This window comes from Macrotis lagotis, chromosome 6 (genome assembly GCF_037893015.1).
Source record: "Macrotis lagotis isolate mMagLag1 chromosome 6, bilby.v1.9.chrom.fasta, whole genome shotgun sequence".
Classification (NCBI taxonomy): domain Eukaryota; kingdom Metazoa; phylum Chordata; class Mammalia; order Peramelemorphia; family Peramelidae; genus Macrotis; species Macrotis lagotis.
In genome coordinates this window covers 9,803,552-9,821,635 of record NC_133663.1, presented here as the reverse complement: position 1 = coordinate 9,821,635, position 18,084 = coordinate 9,803,552, and the positions used below count along the sequence as shown (strand labels likewise).

Here is an 18,084-nt window from a genome sequence, read left to right as displayed (position 1 = left end):
GCTGGCTTTATGTAAGAATTTCTGGATTTTGTTACAAGGGGGTGGAGGGTCAGGGGGATAGGATTGGGCCCAAAACACAGGTGACAATGAAAAAAACAAAGTTTAGTAGGCCAGACCTGCCCCTTCATTGTCCTGGAGGACTTCCAAAGAAGAAATACACTCTATCGATTCGGGGCTGTTATTAAGAGTCTTAGGGTCAACCCCAGCACTGAGAGGAGAAGGGAATCACCCAGGGTCACACCTCCACTAGCTGTCAAAATTAGCATTTGAATCCAGCACAGCTGGATGTTGTGAAGTGTTTCATAATTGGCCTTCTGGGGGCCAAAGGCACTTGTGAGATGAAGCCATTGCTTTCCTAAGTTCACACATCAACATTCAATAACTTAGACTGTGGTTTGTACTCTGGCCTTTGCTCATCTACAAGGTTCACCCTGAAAGTTTAACAATCAGCTCTCCAGAGCTATTGAGCACTGCTTCCACAAAGCCAGGAGCCCAGGTCTTCCACTCAAGGGACAGCCAGCCCTCTATCCACTATTGCACCTCTTTTCTAAAGAGCTTGTCTCCCTAAACCCTCTTGGACTGCCAAGCATGGACCTCGTTGACATAAAGGAAGGAATCGGGAAGGCCCGAGTTAGAATATTGCCATAGCCATACTTTGGAACCCAGGATGATCTGCTTCCCTGAACCAGACTGAATAATCATAACTATCCCCATAGCTGGAAACCAAGGGGTTCCAGCCTCTCCAGGCACATCAACCCCTAGCATGGGAAGGTCAGTTCCAGAAGAAATGGGGAAACAGGGATTAACCTGATTTAGGCTGGGGCAAGGGGATGACATTGACCCAGGGCCAAGGGTGCTCTTTACCCCCAGAGAGGTGTATGGGATGACAGGAAAGTCATGAGGCAAAGGTCCCAGACCGGGGTGGGGGCACTATTTTCAAGGGTTGATTTGCATTTGTTTCTCAATAGGAGAGAGAGAAAATAAATGTTTCTTATTTGGGAAGATTTTTGTTTTAAATTTCCTTTCATTGGGCAGCTAGGTGGCGTAGTGGATAAAGCACCGGCCTTGGAGTCAGGAGTACCTAGGTTGAAATGTGGTCTCAGACACTTATTACCCAGCTTGTGGCCTTGGGCAAGCCAGCCATTTGCCTTGCAAAAACCTAAAAAAAATAAATTTCCTTTCAAAATAAGTAGAATTAATGTGAGCCTTGGGGAAAGACCACCCCTTGACCACAGCATGTCATTGAGCTGAGCCCCAGTCTGTGAACTCATGTATGACACCTCACTGCTACCCAGTCTCTGACTGGGGTTCATCAATGGGGGCTCATCAATGGGGATTCATCAATGGGGGCTCATCACTGAAAGCTCCTCAATGGGTGCTCAGCCTCAAGAGCTATGGGTTTGCCTGGTCCTGGGGACCTCCTGTACTTTCCTGGAGGTTGACATCTTCCTTAAAGACTTTTATAGACCAAGGCTCAGTTTGACAGCTCTCTCTCTGCCAGGCCTGCTCTGGCTGAATCCACTTTTTAAGGAGCTGGGGGTGGGGGTGGGGGTGGGGGAAGGAAGTGAGGAAGCACAGAGGGGCTGGAGCTCCTTCCCACCAGGCCAGCTAGAAAACTCTGGAGCTCCATAGCCTTCATAGGGGCAGGTACCCCTACAGAGCCTGGGATACCACCCCCACACTTTACCATGAAGGGCCCTCAGACTCCCCATGCTGGCAAGCTGACCCCATGCTCTGGAGCTATGAAAGTCCAATCAGAAGAGCAGAAAGGGTTGGAGGAGCCTGACCCAGGTCTAAGATGTTCCACTCATGATCATCATGGAGAGAGGCTTCTTTGATCAGTGGGGAGAGGGCCTCAGGACTCTCTCCAGACACATCAAATGTCTCTGGGATTCCCATGTGGCTCATCTCTTGGAAGAGAAGACGTTGAGTCAGTTTGAGGAATATACCCATGTTATTCCGGTATAGGGTCTGAAAGCAACAGCAGGAATGAATGGGGTCATTGCATCTATCAGCAGGCTCCAGAACCTTAGTAAGGGCCCTTTTCGGCCAGATGTGAGGGAGAACAGCAGAGGGAATGAGGGAAGGCCCCCAGGGGGAGTCTTTAAATGCCGGGGGCCTTAGTTTCTTCCTTTGTCTAAAGAAGGAGTCAGAAGAGATGATGTGGCTATGACCCAGTGAACTGAGGCCCAGGGATGCTTGGAAGCCTGACACATTAACCAGAGATGATTCTAGATCTGATGGACTTGAGATCAGACACAGAGGAGAGGCAGGAAGGAGAGCCCCTAGCCAGATTCACCTTCACTGCCATGACGAGAGAGACAGAAGGAGGTAGTTGGTAGGGCCATCCACCTCCCCAGGCTGCTTCTGGTCTGCTAGGCCTTGAATTTGCCCTTGTGCTGGGACTCTAAGAGAGGGGTGGGGGATCTCCCTATAGAAGGCCTAGGCATCAGGGGGCTCTTCCTCTGTGACTTCCTTGGCCTGAAATTCTTCCAGAAGAGTTTGTTCATGCCCCCTAGGGCTGGTCACAAAGTCAACAATGGCAATAACCTGGTAACACTCCCTCTGCCCTTTCCCCTGGTCAAGGAGCCTGACTCAGGCCAGGTCTCAGAAAGGCTACATACAGCCAGAGGAACACAGGTCAGTGGGAAGGCCTGATTCAGCGCCAAGTCCATCACGGAACAGAGGAGTCCAGAGACCAGAACTCACCTGGGCCTGGTCATTGTCCTCTTCTGGAGGAGGGAGAAGGACACTCTGCAGGCTCCTGTGCTGCAGCTCCTGGGTGTCCTCAGCAGTGAAGGGAGGCTTCAGTTCACTGGGGAAAGCAAGGCACAGTGAGGGGGGCCCCTGCAGAATGCCTGTCCAAAAGAGTCCCATCGTCCAAAGGCAGGTGAAAGGAAGGAAGGGTCAGGCTTTGCCTAGTGGTGGTAGGGCCAGTCCTGGTACAGGGTCTGTTTTACAGGAGGAGCTCCACCAATGCCTGCTGACCACCTGAGTACAGGGACAGGAAGGAAACTGCCCCTGTCCTGAAGGATCTGACATGGACAGAAGGGGAAAGAGAAGAGGAAATGGAGAGCAGGCGACCCAACCCTGGGAAACCCTGATGGGTCCCCCAACTTGTGAAAAAGAGCTCAACCCGACCTAGGGCCCAGACCCAAGGCTGGGGAGGTCGACCTTGGTCCAGCCTAGATTCCAAATTCACAGCTCCTGGGACTGTGGAGCCTGCCTCAGACACATCTTGGTTCCTGGGACAGGGGCTCTGTGAAAGTTCTCCAAGTTCTAGGTGCCTCGGTTTCCTCATCTGCAAAATGATGTTTGATTTGTTAGCCTCTGAGGTCATTTCCAGCTCTAAGTCTAAACCTTTATGTCTCCTGACTTCCCATTCTGGACACACTTCACTCTCCCTGCTGCCTGAATCAACCTAGCTGCCCCTGAATCCCGAGTCCTCCTGGTCTCACCTCAAGAGCTCCCCTCCCCCAGGAGGCCACTCTGGCCTTCCCGGCTGTGTTTGTGTCCGGGCCTGCCCAAGGTGTCGGGCAGCATAAGGCTTATTCACTTATTCTGGTAGTGAGGAAGGACAGAGAGAGAGAGAGACAGAGAGATAACCAAGTCAGCATTTTTCCCACTGGTTAAGGACTTCTCCGGGCCAGGCCTCTGCTAAAGGCCCAGCTTACAAACATAAGAAAGCAAAACAGCCCCTATCCTGAGGGAACACGCCAGGGAAGAAAGGGGACATGAAGGGGATGCCATGGGGGGTGGAGCAGGTAACTGCTGGCCAGGAGGTGCAGGCCACACATGGGGGAGGGCTGGCAGCTCTGGGAGACCTTGGGACATAGACCTCTCTCTCTCTCTCTCTCTCTCTCTCTCTCTCTCTCTCTCTCTCGCTCTCTCTCTTCCTTTCTCTCAGGGTCTACTCTCCTGCCTGAATGGGGCTCCCACCTGCTTCCCTCAGCTTCTCCTCTGACCCTGAGAACCTCTCCTGTACACCACACCACACCACCTTCCCCCTCTGGGTCCATTCTCCTCCAGGATGGGCAGGTGCTGCCCAGTCAGGAGAAGGCTGAGAGCTCACCAACGATGACGTGGGCTCCTGAGGCTGATCTCTGAGATGGGGTCTCACCGGACCTAGCCGAGGGTCCCGGGCACAGGCCCGGCCTACCTGAGGTGCCAGAGTGCTGTCAAAACCAGCATAAGTACTGGAGATACAGCGACTCGGCCTTGAGGATCACCTGCCCAATGCCAACAAGGGGGCCAGTCAGAGGCACAAGGACCATCCTCATGGGGTTGGCCCAGAGAGCTCCGGGTCTCACTGGAGTCTCACTGAAATTCCAGAAGGGGATGTCCCCTCACCCACTGGACAGGCAGGGACACTGAGGCCCACAGAATCTGAACACCTTGTCCTCCAGTATTGGTCTGTGCCAGACACCACTGGGGGGGGGGGTTCCTGGTCAGAAGAGCAACCAAGGAGAGATGTCACGTCCCGGCTTCTGAGCCAAGGCCCTGGCTCCCACCATTATGGGACGCCGTCTCTCCGACCTAAATGGGCCATCTGCCTGGCGCCTTTGTGAACTCTTAACCCTACTGACTTGGCCAAGGCCATGGGCCCTTCCCTTGTGAGCGACGTGGACCAAGACACCGTGCAGGCATATCCCCCAGCTCCGGACTAGGCCCTGGGGAGAGACCCCCCTTCCCAAGGTCTGGTGCTCTGGGGTCTCAGCACCTCTTGGAGCCACAATTATCAAAAATTGTTAAATAAGGTCCCAAACTCCAAGTTAAGAACCCTGTGATCTAGAACCTTCCCCACAAACTTGCTAAGGAATGATAGCAGGGTTTGGAGGAAGGGCTCTACATCCCCCCACCTTCTCAGGTTCACTCTTTGTTCTGTTTTGTGTGTGTGTGTGTGTCCCTCTTGCCTCTCTTTCCATATTAACACACACACACACGCACACACACCCCTCTTCTCAGTGTACTCCTCATGGGGGGAAGCCCAGGGCCCCAAGCCTCCTCTTCAAGGGGATCCAGAGAGGGGAACCTCCCTGCCCATCACTAGGAGGCCTCAGCCAGACTGTCCAATGGCCAGGCCCAGGCAGTCCCAGGAAGCCCTCCCCCTCCCCAAAGGCAGGCAGAACCCCTTCCCAGCTCACCATTAACTTCCTCCTGAGGTCCCTTTTCGATGAATAGCTCACCTCCACTTCGGCCAAGGTTTTCCAGGCCAGACGGAGCTCCATTATGCTGCTGCCGAATGGCACCCTAAAAGAAGAATCCAGGGGCCTCAGGACCCCCATCCCAGGACTTGGCTCCCTTGAGGATGCAGGAAGTTCCCAGGGGGCACCTGCCAGGCAGGGGAGACCCCCTACTGCCCCACCTCCCTTTGTCTCAGCCACCTGAGTCACCCCGAGCCACCCCCTCCCAGAACATGCCGGAGCCAGACTCGGGGCTCACCTGGCAGCTTGTATTAAAAATGTAATTTTTCTGCTCAGCCCATCAATGTGGACCACGAGCATTCTTGGGTGCAATCATTTGGCTACACAGCCATACACGGCCAGGAGGCCGCTCTTCCAGGGCTGGTCACGCTGAAAAGGGAGCAGAGGAACCGTGACCCTCCCGGCCTCCAGCAAGGTCTCAGAGAGCTCAGGGTCGGAGCTTCACTTTCCAGAGGCTTTCCACTTTCCAGACCCACAGGCACCACAGGCAGCCCACGGTGTAGCTCGGGAGGAAGCATCAGGGTCCGAGGTGGGTTCTGGAGTCCAGACTGCAGGTTTCCATTTTGTTTGTGGGGCCATAGGAGAATCTCTACCTCAGTTTCCTTAGTAGCCGGCAGACCAGATGGCCTCTGAGGTACCTTCAAACTAAAAATCCAAGATCCTTTGTTACCCCACACCCCCACCACATCACACACACACACACAGAAACAGGAGAATGCAGACACACTTCTTGGGGCAAAAACCATTTGTCATTTTTCCATCCACCAGCATACAGCAGGTGCTCAACTAATGCCGCTGAACTGAATTGAGTGAAAACATTGAATCATGGATCCCATAAATAGGGGAAGCGAGAACCTCCCTCAGCCCCCAGAGAGGACCTTCCAATGCCAAGGGTGGGCCTAAAAGGGTCACCTTCCAACGTCTGTCCTGGGACCCGACACAAGAAAGTCCCTGAGTCTCAGAGTGGGAGGAATGTTGGCGCAGAGGAACAATGCCAGGTCCAGAAGAGGCTCCACAGGGGCAGAGGGGTGGCACAGTGGAGCAAGCCCCAACCCCGGAGTCAGGAGGACCTGGGTTTAAGTTCTGCCTCAGACACTTGATGCTCACTAGCTGTGTGACCTTGGCCCAGTCCCTTAACCCCATTGCCTCACAGAAAAGCAAACAAGCAAAAATAAAGAAGATAAGAAGGGGGCAGACCCTCCCCCACCAGTTCCCTGGGCCCCAGAGTCGAGGCTCCTCACCCTCCCAGCACTGAGGGGCCGGGAATCCTCCGACTCCTCCATTTTCGCCTCAGACTTGAACAATATAGACAAAGTGGTGGGCTGAGCGGCAGTGCAGAGTCCCAAACACAGCGAGACTCCCTGGAAAGCAGGAGAAGGCCCAGGGAAGATGAAGGAGAGCACGAGCCACTCTGCCCGGCCTGGGCCGGGGGGCCTGTGACTCCCTGTCTCTGGTCTGGAGCCCCCCTGAAGACAGGAGATCTGCCCCCATTGGGGCATCACACATTTGCCTTTCTCCTAAACCTCTTTCAAAATGCATGACAGAAGGATCGTAGGGTTGCCAAGAAGCCGAGCCCCCCTTGCTCCATGGACCCGAGGACCCCCTGCCCTGAGGGAGAAGCTATCAGCTCCGGCCTGGCCTGTCTGGGACAGCAGGGCCAAATGTGGCTCAGCACCCTTTTCTCCTTCCAAATGGAAGCAATCTCCTGGTCCTCCCCACCCTGCAGACCCTGCACAAGCCCCCTCTTCTCCAGGCTGCTCCTCCCCGGTGCCTCCACTGCACCCTCTCTGGGCAGTGACCCCATGCCCTTACCCTCACCAGTGTCCTTTCTGAGTGGCAGTGCCCATATGTGGAGGGCACATAGGGAATGTGGGAGTGCTGGACAAGGGTCCTTACCTCCCTCTCACTGATGCTGTTGTGCCTGGTCCATTAGCAGCCTCTCCCCCTTGCCAGCTTCCTGGCCCACAGGATGTTGGCTAAGCCCAGCATCCAGTACAGGAAGGCCTGGAAGGAGCTGAGAAGAAGGGGAACCCCTCAGCCTGGCACATCCCCCACCCCACAAAGCATCCAGGTCCCTGAGGCCATCTCCAAGCAGATCCTGGCCACCCACAGTTAAAGAGGGGCACAAGTGGAGACCAGGAGCCAGCTCTGCCCCTGACCATCGAGGTGGGGACCTCGGCTGCTGAAGGAAGCAGACCTTCCAGGCCATGGCTTGGCTTGACTCTGGGGCTCTGGGGTTGGGGGGGAGAAGCTCAAAGTGTGTTCATTTGAAAACTGAAACCAAACCCCGGGCGTCAGCTCCATGCTGCCCCTTGGAAGCTCTCCCCATGCCGGGAAGGCAGGGCAGGCCGGGGGGCTCCAGAGGCCCAGGCCTTGACTTGGGGCTTTGGCTGAGACACGGGACCCCAGAGCCCTGGGCCCCAAGGTCTCTACCTGTGCACCGGGCTGGCTCGTTTCACATGTTGCTCAAGGATCTGAGGAGTTGCTATTCTGACTCTGTGGGACAGAAGAAGAAACTGAGGCCTAGAGAGGCCCCTCAGAGGGTAAGGGGCTTGCAGAAGACAACAGGGAGGTAGCCGCAGAATTCTCCTGAGGCTTGTCGACAGGAGGCTCCCCTGGGAAGGCCACATCTCTCCTGCACCACCGTCACCACTTCTTACTGGGGCCTCTTGCAGGAGTCTCTTTCTGGAGCCTTGGACCCCTCCCCACATCCAATGCCCTCACCTAAGGGAAGAGAAGGCTTAGGGAAAAACACCCACACCTCGATGGGCCTGTTTCCACACTTGAAAGCTCTCCCATCTCAACCACAGAAATTTGTCAAAGCGCCCCAGTCTCTGCCCCCTCCGTCGAAGCCAGCCCCTCAGCTGAGGGAACCCCCAAGAGAACCCACCTTTTCTACCGAGGGGCTCTTGTAGCTGCCTCCTGGCTCAGGTACCAGCTCCATGGGGTCCCCGAGTCCTCTGGAGCAAGTGTGCCAGAAGCTGCAAACAACAGAGATGACTTGGGTGGCTTACTGGGGATGGGACGAGGTAGGAGTCATTTCCTGGCTTCCTTCACGTTTGCAAAGCTCTTCACCCTGTCTGGGCCTCCCAGCAGCCCGGAGTTGGAGCCAGCATATCAGAGACTATTCTCATCTCCTCCTGACAGGTAAGAAAAAGGAGCCTCAGAAAAAGAGTGCCTGCAGGATTTGAATCCTGGGCTCTACTGACTGTAAGTGGACTCCATGCCATTGTCTCAGGCAGAAAGCATTTTCTACCCGCTCCAACAGAATCACCCAATGCACCCCCAAGAAGAGCCTTGGGTCAATATTTAGTGAGTACACAATGAGTGAAGCCTCTTGGGATCCCCCTCCTGCCCCCAAAGACCCCCAGGGCCCAGGGCTGCAGGACCCAAAAGAAAGATCTCCAGAGGGATTGATTTTCCTGACTTCCTGGAGGCTCCCTTCTGGCCCTAGCCCCCTCCCCTCAGTCCTTGGAGGAGTTTGTCCTCCCAAATCCTCTGCCTCTGTGTGCACTCTCTGTGCTCTACAGAAAGAAGAGAAGAAACCAGAGATGTGAGGCTGCCTCTCCCCAACAGCCAGTCAATCAAGCAACATGCATTGATTAGGCACCCACTGCATGCAAGGGACTACAGAAAGCAATGGGGGCACCAGGGCAAAAGAGAAACAGCCCCTGCCCTTGCAGAGCCTCCATTCCACTAGGGGGGAGAAGGTGCCCACGAAGACATCCCCAGAGGTAGGGAGAATGAAGGGAAGGAAACCTTGGAGAAGGGGTGGACAGCATGACCAGCGCATTGTCCAGTTGAGGAGGCCGATCAGAGGGGACCCAGGCCCCCCTCCCCCTCCAGGGCCACCATCTTACATCTGGTCACTGTCTCAGAATCAAACAGCAATAGTCACTGAGAATGGGGGGAATGACAGAGGATGGGCATGTCTCCTTTGTCCCAGATGCTGATGGAACCACAACCGAGTAGACATGAGGGCTGGGCAACCTGGTGGAATGAACCTACCCCCTGACTCTCCCTGTTGCTCTGGCCTCCTCATTCCCCTGTTCCACAAGTCCCTGGGGCTCCCTAGTACCTCCTGGAACCCATCCCAATGCTCTGTGGCCTCTTCCTTGGCTTTGCCATGGACAGGATGCTAGAGAAGAGGCCTCCTCACATCTGCTGTGTCCCCCAGGTCCTCTTCCCATGAAGGGGTGTCTCTTTGCACCCTAGTTCAACCCACCCAATCAAACCAGATAGGATTCTCCTGTTTTTCACATTCAGCCTTCAAATCCTAGTCTCCAGGCCTTTGTCCAGACTGGAATGCAGTCCAGCTCACCTCCACCCTGTCTCCTCTCATTTCCTACAAATTTCTAGCTCCCCGAGGGACTGGTTTTAAAGGCATCTCGACCTGAACCTTCTCCTCTTTATTGGGTTTAGATTTTGTATAAGCTTAGGTCTGGGCTTTGAAGTCAGCAAGTAGTAGACACCTACTGTATACCCAGTCCAAAGGGGAGTCTTTCATCAATATATATTGATTTCTGAAGGGTAGAGATAAGGCCAAGCTATTTGTTAAGCAGCAATTGTCTACAGGACCCACTAGAAGGGTGGCTTCCCAGGTGCTGGACAATGGACAGCCCCCTCCCACCCAGCCTCCCCCTCCACCAGGAGCTTAACTTACCTGGAAGGTCCCCAATTAAACCTGGAATCTCATTTCCCCAGAATTCTGCCATGGAGGGGGCAATAGTCTGTCTGTCTGTCTGTCTGTCTGTCTCTGTCTCTCTTTTTCTATTGTTATCATGCCATTTATTTGCTTACGCTACATCTTCTGGTGATTTAGCTAGTGCCATAAGAGATGGAGAAATGAACAAGACATTACTATTTTCTGAAACATACATTAGTCATATTGGACTCTAGAGAAGCATGGAATGAGTTACAGGATCTGATGCTGAGTGAAGGGAGCAGAACCAAGAGAACAATGTAGACATCAACAACCTTGTGAGATGATCAACCTTGATGCAGTTCAGAGAGCTCGGACAACTGTATTAGACTATGGACAATGTGATCTCCATCTAGAGGAAGAAAAACAAAACCAAAAAACCCCCAGCCCTTCAGAATCTGATGAACACTTTATGAAAAATTTATAAAAATATCCCTTACGTATCTCTTTCCCTTAATCCTAATTCCTCATACAGAAAATGACTCATCTGTAAGCATGTTTATCAAAAATATGTATATACAGTGCTAATCTGACTGTTCGCTGCTGATGGGAAGGTGGTGGGAAGGGAGGATGGAAGGAAATTTTGTAACTTAAAAATATGCTTGTACATATGGATGAAAAAAGAATTTAAAAGTCATGGAAAGAATGTTAGGAGCCTTGAAACCTTGAAGAAGAATCATAGGATCAGAGATCTCGAGCTAAATAGACATTAAAGATTGTCTAATTCAAATCCCACTGAGAAGTTGCTTAGTGACTTGTCCAAGGGGACAATCAAGTGGTAAATGCAGAATTTGAACTGACCCCAGATTTAGTAGGGGGCAATATTCTTGTGCAGAGACTCAACAAGTTGAAGCATGGCGACCCCATGTCCCTCCATTTTATAGGGGTCTGCTAGAAGCACCTGCAGGTGTGAAGGAGGAGAGAAGAGACAGCTCAGGTTGTGACTCCTCCAGAGACCCCAGGACATTTTGCTGCAAGGAGCTGTGCAGGAACAGACTCAGGGCCCTCAGACCCACCCAGAAGTCCCAACTCTGAACATGAGTGGTGTGCTGCCATGCAGGACCAGGCTCCTTACACAAAGGTACCTGTTTCTCCATCTGCATATCTGCTTTGCCCCCAAAACAAACCAACCCTACCCCCCCCCCCACTAAACACAAAATTGTTCAGCCGTGTCCACTCTCAATGAGCCAAGGATGTTTGGAAATGCCAATGAGCTCAGAGCATTCCCCTGCCAGGGTGGTCTGTATCTTGAGATTCCCCCTGGACCTTCCTCCTTGCCAGTCACCCCTTCCCCCAAAGCAGCTTTACTTGTAATAAAATCAAGCAGGACCCCTCTTATATGGGCATTGTGGCATGGGGAGATGAGCAAATATTCACCCCATCCAGTCAGCAATCCCATTTCCCCAGCAGGCTCATCCTACCCACCAGGAATCTGGCCAGTAGCTTCTGAAGGGCAAGGAGATGGACTAGAAAGAAGAACAAGCCAAGGTCCTCATCAAGGTCAGCCATGGACCATCCAGCATCAGCCTTGGGAGCAGGTAGAACTGGGGATTTCCTGTTGAGATCTGATTCATAAAAATCAATGTTGACTATAATGAAATTTGATCACATCAGACTCTAATTCAAAACTCACTCTCTTTTTTGACACTCCTTTAGAAGAGAATTATAGATCAAAGGCCCTGGATGCATTAGACTTCCTCTTTTAAATATCTGAATTCCTTTAATTTTTTTTTATACATTTAGGCTATATTTTGCTAAGTGAATGCATTTGAGACAAAGACCCCATTTTCTTAATTTCCAGGCTATGCCATTCCCATTTCTCTTTTCATTCTTCTGCTGGATGATAAATCTTGTATGATGTGGATTCATATTTGAAAATATGAGGTGCATTTCTTCCTGGTCTTTTGCAATATTACCTCACATTGAATTAAGAGTCTGATGACAGTCTCTGTGCACAAGTTGAACTTAGCATGCACTTCTATTTGTGTCCTTTCATCAATATCCTTCTCTCTCTGTGCTGATACTTCAGTTCCATTTGCTTGATTTGTCTTTGGTCTCCAGCAGAACAGCTCCATTCCTCAGTATCCTCAACATTTTCTTGAGGTGCTCCATTTATAGACAGTCCAAATTCTTCTGGTCATCTTTTTCTTCCCTGCCTGATTCCATCTTTCACTATTTCTCTTAATTATTGACATGGAAATGTATTGATGTTTTGATAAGTGTCTCATTTTTGGAACCGTGGTTCATACAATTTCATTACGTTTTTCCTTCTGGTATCTTACTTTCCATTTGTCCTATGATATTTGTCATGGTCCAAAGAACTTCCATTCTGTGAGATGGTAACACATGCTATCAGGGCAGGGGATGAATCTAGGATCCCTGACTTTCAAACCAGTGTATGGAGAGAACTGGTTTTTATAAGGTGAGATTCTATGAAAGACTGTGAGATATGTAGGAAGAGGTGGAGGGCGAGAAGGGTGTGAAGGGGGTGGGGGAAGAAGATGAAAAGGGGAAAGAGGAGGAGGGAGGGGAAAAGGGCAAAGAGGAAGAGAGGAGCAAAGGGGGTTAGAGGAATAGAGGAAGGAGGGGAGGGTTAAGTGCACTAGCAAGGAAAGGGTTAAGAGAAAGAGGGAGGAGAAAGTAGAGGGAGGAGGAGAAGGAGCAGAGCACAGAGGGCCTTTGCCTTGGCTGTCGCCGTGGGCTACTTAGTGCAGAGATCACCAGTGACACCTTGGTGGCTCTGTCCAAAAAACAATCTAAGTGGCTGATGATGGAGCTCCAGCACCTTTTCAAACCCCTGACCCTGACAGTGTTCCCTCATCACCTTTGGCCAATGAGAATGCTAAGGGTGGATCCTCTTGGCTCTTCCCCTTTGACTCCTTCCACTTCCCATCTTTTCCATTCTCCTTTCCCTTTTCTCCTTGTCTCTTTCTCTCCTTCTCCAATTCATCTCTTCCTTTTCTCTCCATTCCTCTTTCAACTTCCCCTTCTTCCCCTTCTCTTTCTTCTAATACCTAACTCTAGGAGATAAGAGTCATAGGCTGCTTTTAGTGGGTGGGTCTGGAGGGCTGAGGAGTTTGGAAGGCTGGGGAACAACTCCCTCATGTTCATTTTCCCTATTTTGTACTGTCTTTCACAATCATGGAATTCATGCCTTTATGGGGTTCATACTACCCACCACCATCTCCATGTTGAGACAGAGCAACAGGGTTAAGATAAGCCTGATGTTGTGTCCCTCTGTCTAAAAGCTTCTCAGACAAGTATAGAGGGAGGAACTTTCTCCTTGAATCAACCATCCAATCATCCAACCAGCTATCCATCCATCCAACAATATTGAGAATCTATCATTGAGCTAGATACTAGGAGGCATACAACCACAACTGAAGACAAAGACATTTTGCTTTAAAGCCTGGACCGAGAATGAGGCAGATCTAATTTAAAAATCTGATATCGGGCATGCCAGAGTTGGTCACTCTTGGCAAGTCACTGAAGTTGTTTTCTTCAGTTTCCTCAGCTGTCAAATGGACCTCCCAGGATTGCTGTGGGCAGGAGGACCAAAAGAGATTGGTAAAGTGCTTGGAACCCAGGAACCCAGTGAGTTAAGACAAGGCCACAAGTAACCCAAAAGGTTCCAACAAGATTCTCTTCAAGTTCAGAGGACAGGAATTCTGGAGAATCAGGATAGACTGAACGACCCAGGTGGCTTTGAAGTTGAATTGTGAAGGGTCGACATGGAGTGGGCCATTCTGGCTGGAGATGACCTCATGCCTAATTGCTCTGAAACCTTTTTGAGGGTAAAACCACTCAGGGCTCTGAGGTTCAATATTCTAGGCTGGGACCTCAAAATCGGGGGGGATAGAGGAAGGGAGGGGAATGAAGAAAGAGTTTTCCTGGGAGTCATCTCGGACTTGGAGCTTCACAACAGGAACCGGTTCCCGTTGCGAAGTCCTCATTGAGTGCCTACCCTGGCTTTCCCCTTCTTCATTGCCCTCTTTCCTTTCTACTTGGCTAGACACGTGGCTATGGAGTCATTTTGTGAGGTGATCCCATATTACTCCCAACATGAGGACATCAATGTGTACCCCAGAATGACCAACCGGTCTTTGAAGGATAATGTTTGCCATTCTTTCTCCTCTTCATCATGTCTAAACGCTTGAGTCCAAGGGGGTGGAGGAGACCTAACAGGTCTGTCTTTTGTGATAGGTTAAGGCTGACCGTCCTCAAATCCACTGGTCCCATTCTCAAGCCTCCTGCTGCCCATCAGGGAGCTATGGAAACAGTTATATGACTACAGCTCCCTGATCCTGGTGCAGTGCCAGGGTAAAGTGGAGGCCTAGTTTATTAAAGAGGTGAGTGGCCGGGCTCCCTTTTGCCTGGAGACGCTCACCTTTCTAGGCTCATGGTTTTTCTTGTGGCCAGGCTCCTGGATGATGCACCAGAGTTCTCAGCCAGGTGCTTGGGGCTTCCAGTGAACATCCCTAAGATATTTCCTAGATGGGAGTCGAGAGTCTCTCAGGGACCAGAATTGATGTAGTTTCTCAATAGAGTAGTTAATAGTCACCTATTAACTGAGTGATCTTGAGGAACACCTGAACTTTTGTTCTAGGAGCTGAGGATTCAAAGAAAAACACCCTCAGGGAGGTTCCACTTTTTGAGGGGAGCCAAGGAGGAGGTGGGATTTGGACACACATATGAAGGTTATTGAAATAAAAGATGGGGAAATGGGGCCAAAACAGAGATCCAGGCAAAATCCTCAAGGAATGAACGTGTGTGTGTGTGTGTGTGTGTGTGTGTGTGTATGATTGGGGTATGGGGCATCAAAGTGTCTTGTATTTTCAGTTTTAAGGACTTTAGACTTTAGTTTGAAGGTCATCTGGCCTGCTGGCCACTAGGAAAAGTGAGGCCAGAGACTCTCCTATGGTGCTACAAACAGAAAATAAAGTGGGATCTGGACACAGGACCCCACCTTAGATCCAGATGCTTCCTACTGAGCTACACTGTTCCTCATGCACATGAAAACCCAGTGCAGATTATCTGCAAACATCATGATTGTGTTGGGGAAGGGACCAGATTTCCCAATGAATGAGGTGGGGGGAGGGGAGGGGACAGTTCTGGGAGAAAGCTCTCCAGGGGTGGGCAGCAGGGGCCCTAGTGCTTATGGGTCTCAATTTCCCTCTGTGTAAAGTGACGTCTCTGACCCTGAGCTCTCTGGGACGTCGTTGCTGGGAGGCCGGAAGGGTCAGGGATCCTCGGCTCCCTTTTCAGAGTGACCAGCCCTTCAAGAGTGCCTCCCTTGATGTCTACACCTGTGTGGCTAAGCGCTTGCACCCGAGGATGCGCTTGGCACTTGTAGATTTGATGACCATGAACATTCTATACACCTATAATACCAGGTGCCTAGTGAGCCCTGAGGCCTGGCGTGGCCCTGAGTGACTCCAGCATGTTCTGGGAGGCTCAGGTGCTGGAGGCATCTAAGGGAAGTGAGCCAGTGTGGGGGGGTCCACTCTGCCTGGCAGGTTCTCCCACCCCCTCAGGATATCCAGGGTACTGGGATGGGAGACCTGCAGCTCCTCCCTTGTGAGCCGACTTCCTTTCTGGCCACAGGATGCATCAATGAAGATCACGTTTTGTAACACCATAAATGAGATCGGTCTGGCAAGTCGAGCTTGGAAAAGGTGGAGGTCAAGCGTTCCCCCAAAAGTTAATGGTGATCTGGAAAGAGGTTCTGCCTGCCTTTGGGGAGATGGGGACGCGGTTCCTGGGACTCTCTGGGCCTGGCTATTGGACAGCCTGACTGTGGCCTCTATGGGAGGTTTCCTTCTCTGGAACCCCTTAAAGAGGAGGGGTCAGGGCTCTAGGCTTCCTCCAATGAGGGGTACAATGAGAAGGGGTGTGTGTGTGTGTGTGTGTGTGTGTGTGTGTGTGTGTGGTGACATGGAGAGACAAGAGGCACACATATACCCAGAGAACAGAGTGCCCAGAAAATTAAAAGTTCCCTGAGTGGGGATTATTTCATTTTTCTTCCAGTCCTCAGCCCTTAGAACGAGAACTTCAGGCCTTCCTCAGGATCCCACAGTAAACAGGTGATTGAGAAAGATTTGAACCCAAGGCTTCCTGACTGCATTCCCACATTTTATTCTTTTGAAAAACTACTTCAATTCTGGCCCCTGAGAAGTCAATCAGAAGAGACTCTTTACCCCTTAGGACAAACACCAGGCTAAGAACTCCCTGCCATCTTCTAGAAGTCTGGCCACAAGACAGTATGAGCCTGGAAATGTGAGGAAGAAGCCCAGCCACTCATTGTTCTGGTCCTGGGCTAGGATCAGGGGGCTGTAGTCAGATACCTGTTCCCCCAGCTCCCTCATGAGCAGCAGATTGAAAATGGGACCAGTGGATATGATGCCATCACAAAAGGAAAGATCGGTTAGGCCTTGTCCTCCTCCTCCCCAGACCCGAGCCTGAGACATAATGAAGGAAGAGAAGGAATAAAAGTGGAGGAAGTGAAGTAAAGGGAGGAGGCGGAAAAGGAGGAGGAAGAGAAAGAGAAGGGAAAGGAGAAAGAGATGGAAAAAAGATAAGCAGAAGTATCTCACATTGTATTCATAGGATCAGAAACTGGAGGATGGATGGGTTCTCAGACGCCATTCACCCAATCCTCTCATTTTACAGGTAAGGTAACTGAAGGCCAGAAAGGGAAAGGGTCTCACAGCTAAGAGGCATCTGAGGTGAGAGGTTACTGAACATGAAGAGGCTGGGAGGAAGCTGAGGAGGTGAGAGGAGCAGGACCAGTTAGTTTCCAACCACAGAAGCAATGATATCCATGGCAAGGTTCAACTGTGGGAAGGAACTAGAAGGTCCAGATGGTCAAACTCCTTCTTTGATGTCATATTCATTGATTATCTGTTGAATCATTTGACACTTCCAAGGACTTAGTGGATCCATATTTTTGGCAGCTATGACTGGTGAGGATGGGAGCTGTGGCTCCTTGAGGGTCAGTTGGCAGGCCATCACTCTCCATGCATTGCTTGCCTGAACAGTGGATTCAGGGACAGACTGGAAGCAGAGCTTTTGGTTTGTGAAGGTGATGTCACTGTTCCTGAGATTTCTTGGGTTTTCCTTCCTGCCATTAAATTGAATGACAGTTGGTGCTAGTGTTGACATGGATGGTAGACTCCTTGTCTACCAAGATTGCTTTCTCAAAAGATATGTGGTTCCTAGAAATAAACATGGCTTTCCAGATGTCCATATGGTCCTCCGGTTCCATTTCAAGAGGTAGAGCTGAGAGGGAGGGAGGGGCAATTGAGTTTGGCAGGGAAAAAAGCATGAGCCTGGAAATGAAGTGAGCAGGTCTTCAATGCTAATAAAAGTACCAGGGGAGGCAGCCTGGAAGAGGTAGGTGGTCCTTAAGCCAAGCCTTGATGACAGGGTGGGGTATGGTATGGTGGACCTTCCTGATGAAATGTAGGTCAGACCAGCCGCCCCAGGCTCTCTTTCAGGCCTCAGATTTGATGCCCCACTCTCTTCAGATGAAACCTGAATCCTCTTGTGTCTCACCTGCCTATGCTCAGAACCTTAGACTTACCTCTTAGTCTACCATAGGACCAGAAAAAAAAGCAGGAGTGGCCGGGCTCCTTCCTCACCAGGACACACATCTCCAGGTCCTGAAAAGGACCACCTTTTCAGTCTTCCCAGTCAATGCGCCTTTCTCCTGTGGGTGTGGCAGTTGGGTTGAGTGTTCTGAAACCCAACTGTCTTTGGAATCAGGCTTCTGAAACCACCCCTGAGGGTCAAGGAAAATACCTTCTCTGAGTTGAACCAGGACAGAGAGGAGAGGGGCCGATGGCACCTGCCTGCTCTGTAGATAAGAGGGGGCGACAGTAGAGGGTCTGGGCTTCTTGGAGGAGGGGTATTTTCCTCTGCAGGGAAGGAGAGTACAGCAAGAGGGGCTTTTTAAAAGAAACAACCCAAAACCCAGTCTATTATTCCAAGGCCTGAGAAATACATCAAAGAAACTTCAGTGACGTCACCCCTAAGAAATTTCTGGCAATGTCTGAGTCGTAAGTCTAGAGGAGGCAGGTAGGAGAGACAGACCAACCATTCACACTCATTCATAGATTCAAGGCTGAAAGGAACTCAGAAGGCCTAGTCCTATCAATTTAATCCCATTTGACAAAGGGA

The 18,084-nt window shown here is 51.1% G+C and overlaps 1 long non-coding RNA gene across 7 annotated transcripts; it reads right to left on the bottom strand.

Moving 5' to 3' along the window:
- Nucleotides 1-4,202: 4,202 nt before the first annotated feature.
- LOC141490598 (uncharacterized) lies at nucleotides 4,203-17,812 on the bottom strand. 7 transcript variants are annotated; one of them, XR_012469286.1, is made up of 10 exons: nucleotides 17,489-17,809; nucleotides 11,332-11,471; nucleotides 10,708-10,807; nucleotides 8,095-10,258; nucleotides 7,638-7,928; nucleotides 7,101-7,218; nucleotides 6,446-6,565; nucleotides 5,443-5,849; nucleotides 5,145-5,250; nucleotides 4,203-4,229 (listed from the first exon to the last, which is right to left on the bottom strand). It is a non-coding gene; the product is annotated as an uncharacterized LOC141490598 (long non-coding RNA). The 7 variants fall into 7 exon arrangements; XR_012469289.1 differs by having other exon boundaries at nucleotides 7,638-7,727; nucleotides 17,489-17,806; XR_012469284.1 differs by having other exon boundaries at nucleotides 7,638-7,700; nucleotides 17,489-17,803.
- Nucleotides 17,813-18,084: the final 272 nt, after the last annotated feature.